The following is a 12220-nucleotide window of genomic DNA, read 5'->3' as shown; positions in this document are numbered from 1 at the left end:
CATTTTGATAGCCTTACTGATGCAGACATCTTTGTTTTGCTCTCTGAGTGCCTGATAGATAAGATGATTCCCCCGCAGTCTCCCTTACAGTCCGGGGCTGCTCTCCCGTTCTGTGCCAGTCCCATCTGTAAGTGCTGCTCACCACACTGGGACGCTCTGTGTGTGTTTGAATATCTCTCAGCCACTTCTGTGGAGTTCTGAGCACATGTTTAGAATTGGAGATGCGTCCATTTGTGTGGTCATTGGTCCGTCAGGTAGGTTTGTTCCACTGCCCTGCCCTGCCCTGTGGCCTACATGGGCAGTCTGGGTATGATCTCTCTGTCTGCCCTGAGCTGCTGGCCAAGGGTCAGTCACCTCTCTCCGTCGGAACCAAGATCCAGGAACCAGGAAGGCTCACGCAGAGCTCATCCTCCCGTGGAAGCTGACGGCTGAACTGTAGCCAGAGCGCGCTCTGTTCAGCTGCTGGCTGCATCCCCGCTATCCATTTGAGCTCTTTCTATATGAAAAACATGAAAATGCTGGGGGATTATTTTGCAAGTGAAAAAGATGGCAGCAGATGTGAAAACAGAATTACTCATTACGATGTAAATTGATGTTTTGTTGCATTTTAGTTTAACAATATATAGGTATTCATGAAAATATTTGGCTGTTAAACATTAGTAAAATTATAAACTTCCATTGTTTGTTACAATCCATTCAAATTAGTTTCTTTAGAAAGAACTTCAAATCGTAAGTTAAAAAAACTTACTGAAATGTGTGTTGTTATTTAAAGAAGTAATCCGAAAGACATTTTAGAATTGGGATTTACTGTAATCAGTTCTGTCTTTCTTCATGTAGCTATAGGGACTGAGTATTCCTTTTCCAGAATTCTTGGGACCAGAAGTGTTTTAGATCTCAAATTTTGTGGGGGAGGGGGAGTGATTTTTAGAATATTTTCACATGCTTGTACACAGTGAGAAGTCTCTGTCTAAACATGGAGTTCATTTACATGGATATCTTACACATATAGCTTGGAAGTAGTTTTACACAACGTTTTAAGTAATTTTGCACATGACACAAAATTCATGGTGTAGAATTTTCTATGTGTGGTATCATACTGTTTATCGAAAAGTTTCATATTTTAGAACATTTCAGATTCTGAATTTTTGAGATTAGGGATGCTCAACCTGTAATAATTTTCAGGAGTATAGAACATGGTAGTGGAACTAGTGTGGAGCTGTTCCGCCGCATCCTTTATGTTCTCGCAATTTTTTTCTGTTCTTTTTAAAAAGATTTATTTATTTGAAAGGCAGAATGACAGAGAGGGAGAGGGAGAAATCTTTAATTCATTGGTTCACTTCCCAAATGCCTGCGAGAACCAGGGCTGGGCCAGGCCAAAGCTGTTGTGGACTAGGTTAGGCTCAAATTCCTATTTCAGGTTCTTGCTTTTCGCTTAGAGAATTCTGAGTACAGGCACAAATACTTCGTGCAGCGTGATAAGGTTTATTTAGAAAGAATAATACACAGGCACGTGAGGGCTTTATTAAGGGGGAGGATGGACCTGGGTCCTTCTCCAGGCTTATTATCCACTTCCCAAAGGGAACTGGTCTCATAGTCTGATTGACTGGTGGGTTGATACAGGTGGGATTACATGGGGATGGGGGAGGTGTGGCCTCCAGCTCATGGACTAGCTATCTGCCTTGTATTTTCCCACATCAAAGCCAGGAGCCAGGAACTTTGTTCAGATGTCCTTTGTGGGTAGCAACATCCCAAGTACTTGGGCCATCTTCTGCTGCCTACCCAGGTGCATAGCAGGAAGCTGGATCCTGGAAGCACAGAGCAGCCACATCTCAAACCAGCACTCTGAAGTGGCAGCTTAATGTGCTGGGCCACAGTGCTTGTCCTGGTTTGTTTCTTTTCTTTCTTTCTTTTTTTTTTTTTTTTAATGAAACTGGTTATGTTTTGTATTTCCTCTGTAGCCATGGCCAAAACTGTTCTTTTGGTGTTTTTTTTTGGTGTTTTTTTTTTTTTTCACTGCATCTGAGCTTATTTATTCTTGAATGTGTATTCGATTATAGACTAGTTTGTAATTCCTGTGTTCCCATGCATGTGTGAAAAGATCCTGTGTTACTAATATCTCCGTGTGGTGCATCTCAGTGTGGTGATACCACCCAGACACTGTAACGTGGGACATGGGCAGGAGCTTTGAGGTATTTTTAACTACTTGGAACTCTTTATTTTAATATCTGTTAGCATTTTAATTCAAATTTTATTACATAGTTATGTTCAGTGTACCAGTATGTACTGTCATGTAAGACTTTGGTTTTTTAGATGATCAGAACAAAAGGCTGTGGCTTTTAAGGGCCCTCAATTTTTGTTTCTGCCTTTTCCATGAAAAATTTTTCGAAATTTTCAATTGCTTTCTTTTTTTTAAATTAATTAATTAATTAATTTTTTTGACAGGCAGAGTTAGAGAGAGAGACACACAGAGAAAGGTCTTCCTTCCGTTGGTTCATCCCTGAAATGGCCACTACGGCTGGCGCGCTGCTGCCTACTGTGCCAATCCGAAGCCAGGAGCCAGGTGCTCCTCCTGGTCTCCCATGCAGGTGTAGGGCCCAAGCACTTGGGCCATCCTCCACTGCACTCCCGGGCCACAGCAGAGAGCTGGACTGGAAGAGGAGCAACCGGGACAGAATCCGGCACCCTGACCGGGACTAGAACCCGGTGTGCCGGTGCCGCAGGCAGAGGATTAGCCTAGTGAGCCACGGCGCCGGCCCAATTGCCTTCTTAATCAGAAGATGGTAACTATAGCAGAACCTGTAATTTACCATTTATTTAGGGTCATCTCTTTGTGCCTTTTAGGGGAGACACAGTGATGCTTTGGGAGGGGCTTAGCCAGCTGGGCTTCTTCCTACAAGTCACAGTCATTCACTCGGCAAATGCTGAGTTCTGTTCCAGGTCTGGAGATTCAGGGATGAAAGCGTACTTGTGCTGAGAAGGCTCACAGTGTGGGAAGCTACGATGGAGCAGGAACTGGAGTCTTGGGGCAGCCTCCCGCGTTTGTGAACCTTCCCCTTCCACTGCGCAGGTGAAGGTCAGCTGCAATTCTCAGCCACTTACAGTCACTTGAGCCCGTTCCTCGGCTAGCGAAGTCTCCTCACCCTGGGCTCCAGGGCCTTCTGCGGAATGGCCCTGCTTCCCCTCTGTGCCCTGTGCTCTCCCCAGGCCCAGGCTGGTCGGCCTTGTGGCCGTGCTCGTCCTAGATTCCCAGTCTTCGCTTTCTTCTGCGATGTCTTCAGAACTACCTAGTCTGTGAGTTCTTGCCAGCTCCCTTCCACTGGCTGCTTTTACTCCTCATAGCGAGTTTTTCTTTTTTTGGATTGCTCCTTCAATTCTCTGCCATTTTAGACATTTTTGAGCTATTTCTGGGAGCTACCTTGGGAATTACTTAATAGCAACCGCAGTGTATACATTAGGTACCCAATAAATGTGTATTCAGTTGAGTAAAAGTACTTTTATTTGTACATGGCATCAAAAATGTGTTTTCACAGGAAGGAGTGACCCCACGTAGGAATAAAGGTGCTTCCCTAGTGATGGGATAAGTTATAATCCTTTATGGATCGCAGGCAGAAATAAACGCCCTGGAGTGCACACCTGTGGCCACACAAGTGCTGAACAGGGCTTAGTACATTCTGTTTACCCTGTAGTCTGAACGTGGACCTGGCTGGGTCCAAAACTGTTATACTCCTGCCCAACCTGATGGCAGAGTGGGTAAGTGACACTGAAATTATCAGTTGGTTTGATTTCTGACTTCAGACTTCAGGAGAGTTGCGTAAGACCTTTCTGAACCTCGGTTCTCTCATAGAGAAAATGGGAATAATAATTTCTTCTTTTACATGTCTTTGTTAAGTGTTGCAGCATTTGTGAGATCACCTTTCATGACCCGTGCTTCCGTTTGGAATTTCGCTCTAGGTTTTTTGTTTCCTTCCTGCCTGGTTGTACTTTTCCTTTTGTTCTTGTCTTGCTGTGCTGGCTGGGACCTCCAGTACCGTGTGATGTGATGTGACCTGAGAACATCATACTCTGGCTGGGATTTCTAGTGCAGTGTGATGTGGCCATCCTTAACCTGTTTCACAATTAAATGTGATGTTTGCTATTGATGATTAATAAGTATCCTTTAACTGAATAAGAAAATTCTCTCTCATTAGGAACTTAAAAAATATGAATGTTAAATTTTACCAGTTACCTTTCATGCTTATAAAGGGGCACTTCAGAAAGTTTGTGGAAAAAGAGAATTAAAGATGAATTTATTTTGACACAAAAAGTTTTTGAAATTCATGCATTTTTTGTAACATTTTTCATGAACTTTTTCAAATACTCTTGTATTTCAATGATCTTTTTATTCTAATCCTTTAGTATGATGTATTACAGTTAATATACTTTATAATTCTAATTGATAGATTTTCTAATGTTAAATTACTCCGACATTTCTGGGATGAACCTAGTTTGGGCAGATTGCAATATTTTCTTTATATGCTTCTCTTGAATTTGCTAATGTTTTGTGAAGATTTTTATCTTTTTCATGAGTGGTGTTGCCTTGAATTTTTTTAATTTTTGCACTTTCCACATCTGATTTTGCTTTCAAGGTATAATAACCTCATAGAATTAATTGTGGATATTAGCACCTTTTCTTTTCTGTGAGTGAGGTTATGTAATACTTCATATTTTTTTTGAATATTAGATTTAACTTGTCTGTAAAATATATAGTTGAGTTTCTTTTTAAGATGATTTAAAATTACTTATTATTTTTATTTAAGGCTTATGGAATAATTTAGACTGTTTTGAGTTAGCTTTGTTAAACTGTGTTTCCTAGGAACTTGTCTATTTCAAATGTAATTAAATTTTCTGTTCTTTTAAAAAATACCTTATTTATTTGAAAGGTAGAGTTACTGAGATAGAGACAGACAGAGATTGATCTTTCATCTGCTGGTTCACTCCCCAAATGGCCACAGTGGCCGGAGCTGGACCGATTCGAAGCCAGGAGGCAAGAGCTTCTTCCATATCTTGCATGTGGGTACCGGGGCCCACCAAGCACTTGGGCCATCTTTAGCTGCTCTCTTAGGTGCATTAGCAGGGAACTGTATTGGGAATGGAGCAGCCGGGACAAGAACCAGAGCCCATATGGCATGTAGATGTTGGCTTTACTTTCTTTGCCATAATGCTGGCACCCTAATTACATTAAAGAGGGTGGTTTTTTTTGTTTGTTTGTTTGTTTGTTTTTTTTTTGAGAGACAAAGAGCAAGCAAGTGCTCCCCCATCTGGTGGTTCACTTCTAAATGCCTGCAAAATCCAGATGCTGAAGTGGAAGCCAAGAACATAATCCAGGTCTCCTAGCTGCTTGAGCCAGCACTGCTGCCTCCCAGGGTCTTCATTAGCAGGAAGCTGGAGTCAAGTGCCAGAGCCAGGAATCAGTTCCAGGTACTCCAGCGTGAGACATAAGTATCTCAGATGGTGTCTTAACCACTAGGCCTAATACCTGTCTCCCCTATCCCCCACCATTAGGTTTTTAGATATCTTTTATGAGAGCTTGATAGAACTTTTTGAAAATTTATGTATTTATTTGGGCAGGAGTAGGGAGGAGATAGTGCAGGAGCATTTACTCCCATCTGCTGGTTCACTCTTAAGATGCTCACAAAAGCCTCGGTTGGGTTGAATTGAAGCTGGGATGTGGGAAGTCAATCCAGGTCTCCCCTGTGGGAGGACAAAACCCAGGTACTTAAGCCAACACTGCTGCCTCCCAGACTCTGTACTAGGAAGCTGGAGTCAGGAGCTAGAACCCATAAGCAAACTCCCAGGAACTTTGATATGGCCTAACCAGCATCTTAATTGCATGACTAAATGCCTGTGTCACTTTATTTTCTCCCCTCATTATACGTTGATATTCGTTTTTTTTATTATTATTATTATTATTTTATTTTTTAAAATAAAAATGCCAATCCGAAGCCAGGAGCCAGGTGCTTCTTCCTGGTCTCCCATGATTTGATGGTATTGGTTGTAAATTTAGGTCCTTGATCCACTTTGAGTGGAATTTTATGTAAAGTGTACGGTCCCTCTCTCTCTCTTTGCCTCTCCTTCTTTCTCTGTATAACTCTAACTTTCAAATAAATAAATAAATGCACCATTTATTGAAGAGACTGTCCTTGCTCCAGGGATTGATTTTAGGTCCTTTGTCAAAGAAAAGTTGGTTGTAGATGTGGGTTGATTTCTGGAGTTTCTGTTCTGTTCCCTTGGTCAGATGTCTCTATTTTTGCCAGTACCAGGCTGTTTGATAATAACAATGTGTCTTGAAATCTGCTATTGTGAGTATCCAGCTTGGTTGTTGTTGTTAAGATTGCTTTAGCTATTTGGGGTCTCTTCTGTTTCCATGTGAATTTTTATAGAAATCTTTTATTTAATAAATATAAATTTCATAGGTACAACTTTTGGATTATAGCGGTTCTTCACCCCCATACCTGCCCTCCCACCCCCAAACCGTTTCAACTCCTACTCCCTCTCCCATCCCATTCTTCATTAAGATTCATTTTTAATTATCTTTATATACAGAAGATCATCAGCTCTTTACTAAGTAAAGATTTCAACAGTTTGCACCCACACAGACACACACACAGTATAAAGTACTGTCTGAAGACTGGTTTTGCCATTAACTCTCATAGTATAACTCATTAAGGACAGAGTTCCTACATGGGGAGCAAGTGCACAGTGACTCCTGTTGTTAACAATTAAAACTTTTATTTATGATGTCAGTGATCACCTGAGGCTCTTGTCATGAGCTGCCAAGGCTATGGAAGCCTTTTGAGTCCACAAACTCCGACATTATTTAGACAGGATCATAATCAAAGTGGAAGTTCTCTCCTCCCTTCAGAGAGAGGTACCTCATTCTTTGATTATCCCTTCTTTCCACTGATTTCACTCACAGAGATCTTTTATGTAGGTCATTTTATGCCACAGTGTCTTGGCTTTGCATGCCTGAAATGCTCTCATGAGCTTCTTAGTCAGATCTGAATGCCTTAAGGGCTGATTCTGAGGCCAGAGTGATGTTTAGGGCATTTGTCATTCTGTGAGTCTGCTCTGTGGCCTGCTTCCCATTTTGGATCGTTCTCTCCTTTTTACTTCTATCTATTATTATTAGCAGACACTTGATCTTATTTATGTGATCCCTTTGACACTTATTCCCATCTTTATGATCAGTTGTGCACTTAAACTGACCACTTTAACCAATAAGATAGCATTGGTACCTGCCAACTTAATGGGATTTGGAGTCCCATGGCAAGTTTTTAGCTTTACCCTTAGGGGTAAGTCCGAGGGAACATGTGCTGAACTGTACATCTCCTCTCTCTCTTATTCCCACTCTTATTTTTAACAGGGGTCAATTTTCAATTGGATTTAAATACCTAAGAATAATTCTGTGTTAAGTAAAGAGTTTAACCAATGGTATTAAGTAGAAAAATAAAATACTAAAAAGAATAAAATAGTAAGTTGTTTCTCGACAGTCAGGACAAGGGCTGATCAAGTCATTGCTTCTCATAGTGTCAGTTTCACTTCTACAGGTTTCCTTTTAGGTGCTCAGTTAGTTGTCACAGATCAGGGAGAACATATGATATTTGTCCCTTTGGGACTGGCTTATTTCACCCATCATGATGTTTTCCAGATTCCTCCATTTTGTTGCAAATGACCAGATTTCATTTTTTTTTAACCACTGTGTAGTATTTCATAAAGTACGTATCCCATAATTTCTTTATCCAGTCTACTGTTGATGGGCATTTAGGTTGATTCCATGTCCTAGCTATTGTGAATTGAGCTGCAGTAAACATTGAGGTGCAGATAGCTCTTTTGTTTCCCAATTAAATTTCTCGGGTAAATTCCGAGAAGTGGGATTGCTGTATGGTAGGGCTACATTCAGATTTCTGAGGAATCTCTATGTCTTCCATAGTGGCTTTACCAGGTTGCATGCCCACCAACAGTGGATTAGTGTGCCTTTACCCCACATCCTCACCAGTATTTGTTGTTTGTTGATTTCTGTATGAAAGCCGCTCTAATTGGGGTGAGGTGAAACCTCATTGTGGTTTGATTTGCATTTCCCTGACTAATGATCCTGAGCATTTTTTCATGTGTCTGTTGGCCATTTGGATTTCCTCTTTTGAAAAATATCTGTTTGAAAGTCCTTGACCCCTATCTTTTTTTTTTTTTTTTTTTTGACAGGCAGAGTGGACAGTTAGAGAGAGACACAGAGAGAAAGGTCTTCCTTTGCCATTGGTTCACCCTCCAGTGGCCGCCGTGGCTGGCGCGCTGCGGCCGGTGCACCGCGCTGATCCAAAGCCAGGAGCCAGGTACTTTTCCTGGTCTCCCATGGGGTGCAGGGCCCAAGCACTTGGGCCATCCTCCACTGCACTCCCAGGCCACAGCAGAGAGCTGGCCTGGAAGAGGAGCAACCGGGACAGAATCTGGTGCTCCGACCGGGACTAGAACCTGGTTGCCGGCGCTGCAAGGTGGAGGATTAGCCTAGTGAGCCGCGGCGCCGGCCTAACATTTCTTTTAAATAGCCAGGTACCCTGTAATTAGGTGCATAAATGTTTATAATAGTTTCATCTTCCAGTTGAATTGACCCATTAATCATTATATTGTGCCCTTCTTTGTCTTTTTTAACAGTTTTTGTGTTAAAGTCTATTTTGTCTGATGTTAAGATGGCTACACCAGCTCTTTTTTGGTTTCTCTTGGCATGGAATATATTTTTCCATCCTTTCACTTTCAGTCTATGTGCATCTTTGTTGGTAAGATGTGTTTCTTGTAGGCAGCAAATAGATGAGTTTTGTTTTTTAATCAGCTCTGCCAGTCTGTGCCTTTCAACTGGGGAGTTGAGGCCATTTACATTTAGTGTGACTCTTGATAAGTAATGACTTTGCCCTGCCATTTTTCCAAATATATTCCTTTTTTTTTTTGACTTTTATTTAGTAGATGTAAATTTCCAAAGCACAGTTTGTGGATTACAGTGGCTTCCCCCCCTAATAACTTCCCTTCCACCCGCAATCCTCCCATCTCCTGCTCCCTCTACCATTCCATTCACATCGATTCATTTTCAATTATCTTTATATACAGAAGATCGATTTAGAATATATTAAGTAAAGATGTCATCAGTTTGCCCCCCACACAGAACACAAAGTGCCAAATACTGTTTGAGCACTAGTCATATCACAAATATATTCCTGATTTATACTTTGAACTTCCTGTGATCTTTTACTGAGAGATTTTCTTCCTTTACCTTCTTTTGTAGTGATGATCATGTTTCTGTGTAACACATCCTTAAGCATCTTTTGCAGGGCTGGAAAGTCTTATCACCTTCCTTCATAAATGAGAGCTTTGTGGTGTATAGTATTCTGAGTTGATGACTTTTTTTTTCCTTAAGATTTGGATTATGGGGGCTGGCACTGTGACATCGTAGGCTAACCCTCTGCCTGCGGTCCAGTATCCTTCGTGGGCACCGATTTATGTCCTGGCTGCACCTCTTCCAATCCAGCAGTGAAAATGGTCCCAGTGCTTGGGCCCCTGCACCCATTTGGGAGACCTGGAAGAAGCTCCTGGCTCCTACCTTCAGATTGGCCCCACCCTGGCCATTGCAGCCATTTTGGGAGTGAACCTGCAGGTGGAAGACCTCTCTCCGTCTCTTCTTCTGTCTGTAACTCTGCCTCTCAAATAAATAAATAAAATCTTAAAAAAACAAGAATCAGTAAGAAAAGAAAAAAAGACTTGGATTATATCTCTATTCTCTGCTAGCCTGTAGAGTTTCTGATGAGATGTCAACTCTGAGTCTAATTGAAGTTTTCTGAAAGTAATCTGGCATTTCTCTTGTGTATTTTTAGAATCTTTTATTATGTTTTACTTTTTTCATTATTTTATATTTTATATTTTTATTTTTTATCATGTTGAAAGTGTGACTAAAATGTTGTGGTGAGGATCTTTTTTGGTCATGTCTATTAGTTTTTTGTGCTGTCTGTACTTGGACATCCCTTTCTTTCTCCAAATTGGGCAAGTTTTCTGTAATTATTTCATTAAATAGGCCTTTTTATCCATCCTCTCTGTCCACACCTCCAGGACCTCCTAAGACCCATATGTTGGGTCATTTGATAGTATCCCATAAATCTCCATGGTTTTTTAATTTTTTTTTGTCTGAATGAAAAATTTCCAATAATTTGTCTTCCAGCTTGAATATTCTTTCTTGTGTCTCACCAAGTCTATTAAGGTTTTCCACTGTATCTTTTATTTGACTTGTCTTATTCTTCATTTCTAATATTTCAGTTTGATCTGTGCGTCCTCAGTGTGAACATGGATCCTGCTGCAGGCAGTCAGGGAGCTCCGAACGTGGGGAGCCACATGATTGCCCCGAGACCCAGTTAGACCCTGCGTCCTCCCATGCAGTCACAGAGTCCCCACAGTCTCAGCACACAGGGGGCCTGCAGTCATGGGGTGCAGAGGATCCACGCCGCCCCGCTAGCCTGTCCCGCTAGATAGGCTGAGACGGTCCCAGAGCCGGCTGCTGCACGTGCTCCGCCTTGGCGGTTTGAGTCCTGGCACCTGTGGTGTGTTGAGAGGCTGGGGGCACTTCACAGTCCTTCGTGGGTTCCCGGGCCCCTGTCCGTCCTCCCAGCCAGACTCACAGTCAGTGGGGTAAAATCCCTGGATCACAGAACAGTGCAATAGCTGCCTGTCACATCCCTGCTCCTTGCACAATATCGCCTCCTCCCCACCAGTTGTTGGGTGTGTTCAAGTCTCTGCAGCCAGTCCTGATGTTGGAATGGTTCCTTGTCCCCGCCCGTTGAGGGTGTGCCTCTGCTGTCAAGACCGTGTGTTTTCCCCCGTTGCTGGGCACACACTCATAAGTGTTGCCACAGCTGCTGGCTAGTTAAGTCCACAATGGCGCCTGCCCTCTCAGCCAGTTGCTGGGCACTTTTGTTGGGGGGCTGGGGAGAGAGAAAAGTGCTCCTTTTTTTCCTCTGGGTGAGCAGGCACCCTGTTCCTCTCAGGGTTTTGGACTGGCCTCAGAGACAGTAAGACAGTGTAGCTGCTATCTCACCAGTGGCTGGGCCACTTGCTCTCCAGAGCCGGCTCTTTCTCCAGCTTTGGGCTGCGAGGGTCTTGTGTTCTGTCCATGCTGGTTGTTACGTGTCTGCGCCTCCCACACACATCTACCGCCTCTCCTCCCGCAGAGTCGCCACAGCCGTTTTCCCTCCGCCTCTCCCCCTGAGCATTCACTTTCTCCACTTCTGTTTTCTTCACCTGTCTTCCCCTGGCCTGGAGCAGTCCACCTTTCCCTATGCGCCATCTTGGAATCCTGCTCTGACATTCTTAACTGGCAAGCGTAGGTCTTTCAGTCATGAGGATGTTGTGATTACTGATGTATTTACACTTACACCATCCTTTCCTTTCCTTTCCTTTCCTTTCCTTTCCTTTCCTTTCCTTTCCTTTCCTTTCCTTTCCTTTCCTTTCCTTTCCATTCCATTCCATTCCATTCCATTCCATTCCATTCCATTTATTTATTTATTTGTCAGGTAGAATTACAGACAGTGAGAGAGAAAGAGAAACAAAGGTCTTCCTTCCGTTGGTTCACTTCCCAAATGGCCGCAACGGATGGAGCTGCGCCAGTCTGCAGCCGGGAGCCAGGTGCTTCCTCCTGGTCTCCCATGCAGGTACAGGCGCCCAAGGACTTGGGCCATCCTCCACTGCACTCCCGGGCCACAGCAGAGAGCTGGACTGGAAGAGGAGCAACTGGGACTAGAACCCAGTGCCCATATGGGATGCTGGCGCTGCAGGTGGAGGATTAACCTAGTGCTCCTCGGCGTCAGCCCTGACACCACCTTTTTCTTAATTCTGCCTTTTGCTTCTGTTTTTCCTCTGTGTAGAGGACTAGTGTGCATCAGACACTCTTATAAGACAATATAAGGGCCGAAGGGTACGTTAGCTTTGATCATCTTTCTTTTGATAATATTGTTTCTTTGCAAAAAAAAACCAAAAAACAAACAAACAAACAAAAATTGTTTCTTTGGTTTTCTATTTTGGCCCCTCCTAATATGTGCCACCTAGTAAGTATATGGACTGGATGCTGTCAGCCTCATTTGAATCTCAGCTATGCCACCTGAGTAATGCTGGGTAAGATACACAGCCTGCCTGCCTGTGCCTCACTTTCTCAATT

At 42.9% G+C, this 12220-nt stretch overlaps 1 protein-coding gene across 4 annotated transcripts in view; it reads left to right on the top strand.

Moving 5' to 3' along the window:
• Positions 1-12220, top strand: part of TULP4 (TUB like protein 4) — a 248179-nt gene that overhangs the window by 37534 nt on the left and 198425 nt on the right. The window contains exon 1 of one of the 4 annotated variants that reach the window (XM_070073329.2): positions 5332-5457. The exons of the other annotated variants lie outside the window; for them this stretch is intronic. The gene's annotated coding sequence lies outside the window, so the exon portion shown is untranslated. Of the gene's footprint in view, positions 1-5331; positions 5458-12220 lie in introns of those variants that run through there. 4 annotated transcript variants of the gene reach the window in all.

This window comes from Oryctolagus cuniculus, chromosome 5 (genome assembly GCF_051225735.1).
Source record: "Oryctolagus cuniculus isolate XC-2025 breed Fujian yellow rabbit chromosome 5, ASM5122573v1, whole genome shotgun sequence".
Lineage (NCBI taxonomy): Eukaryota > Metazoa > Chordata > Mammalia > Lagomorpha > Leporidae > Oryctolagus > Oryctolagus cuniculus.
The sequence above is the reverse complement of the archived record's forward strand: the minus strand, read 5'-3'. Positions and strand labels throughout refer to the sequence as shown.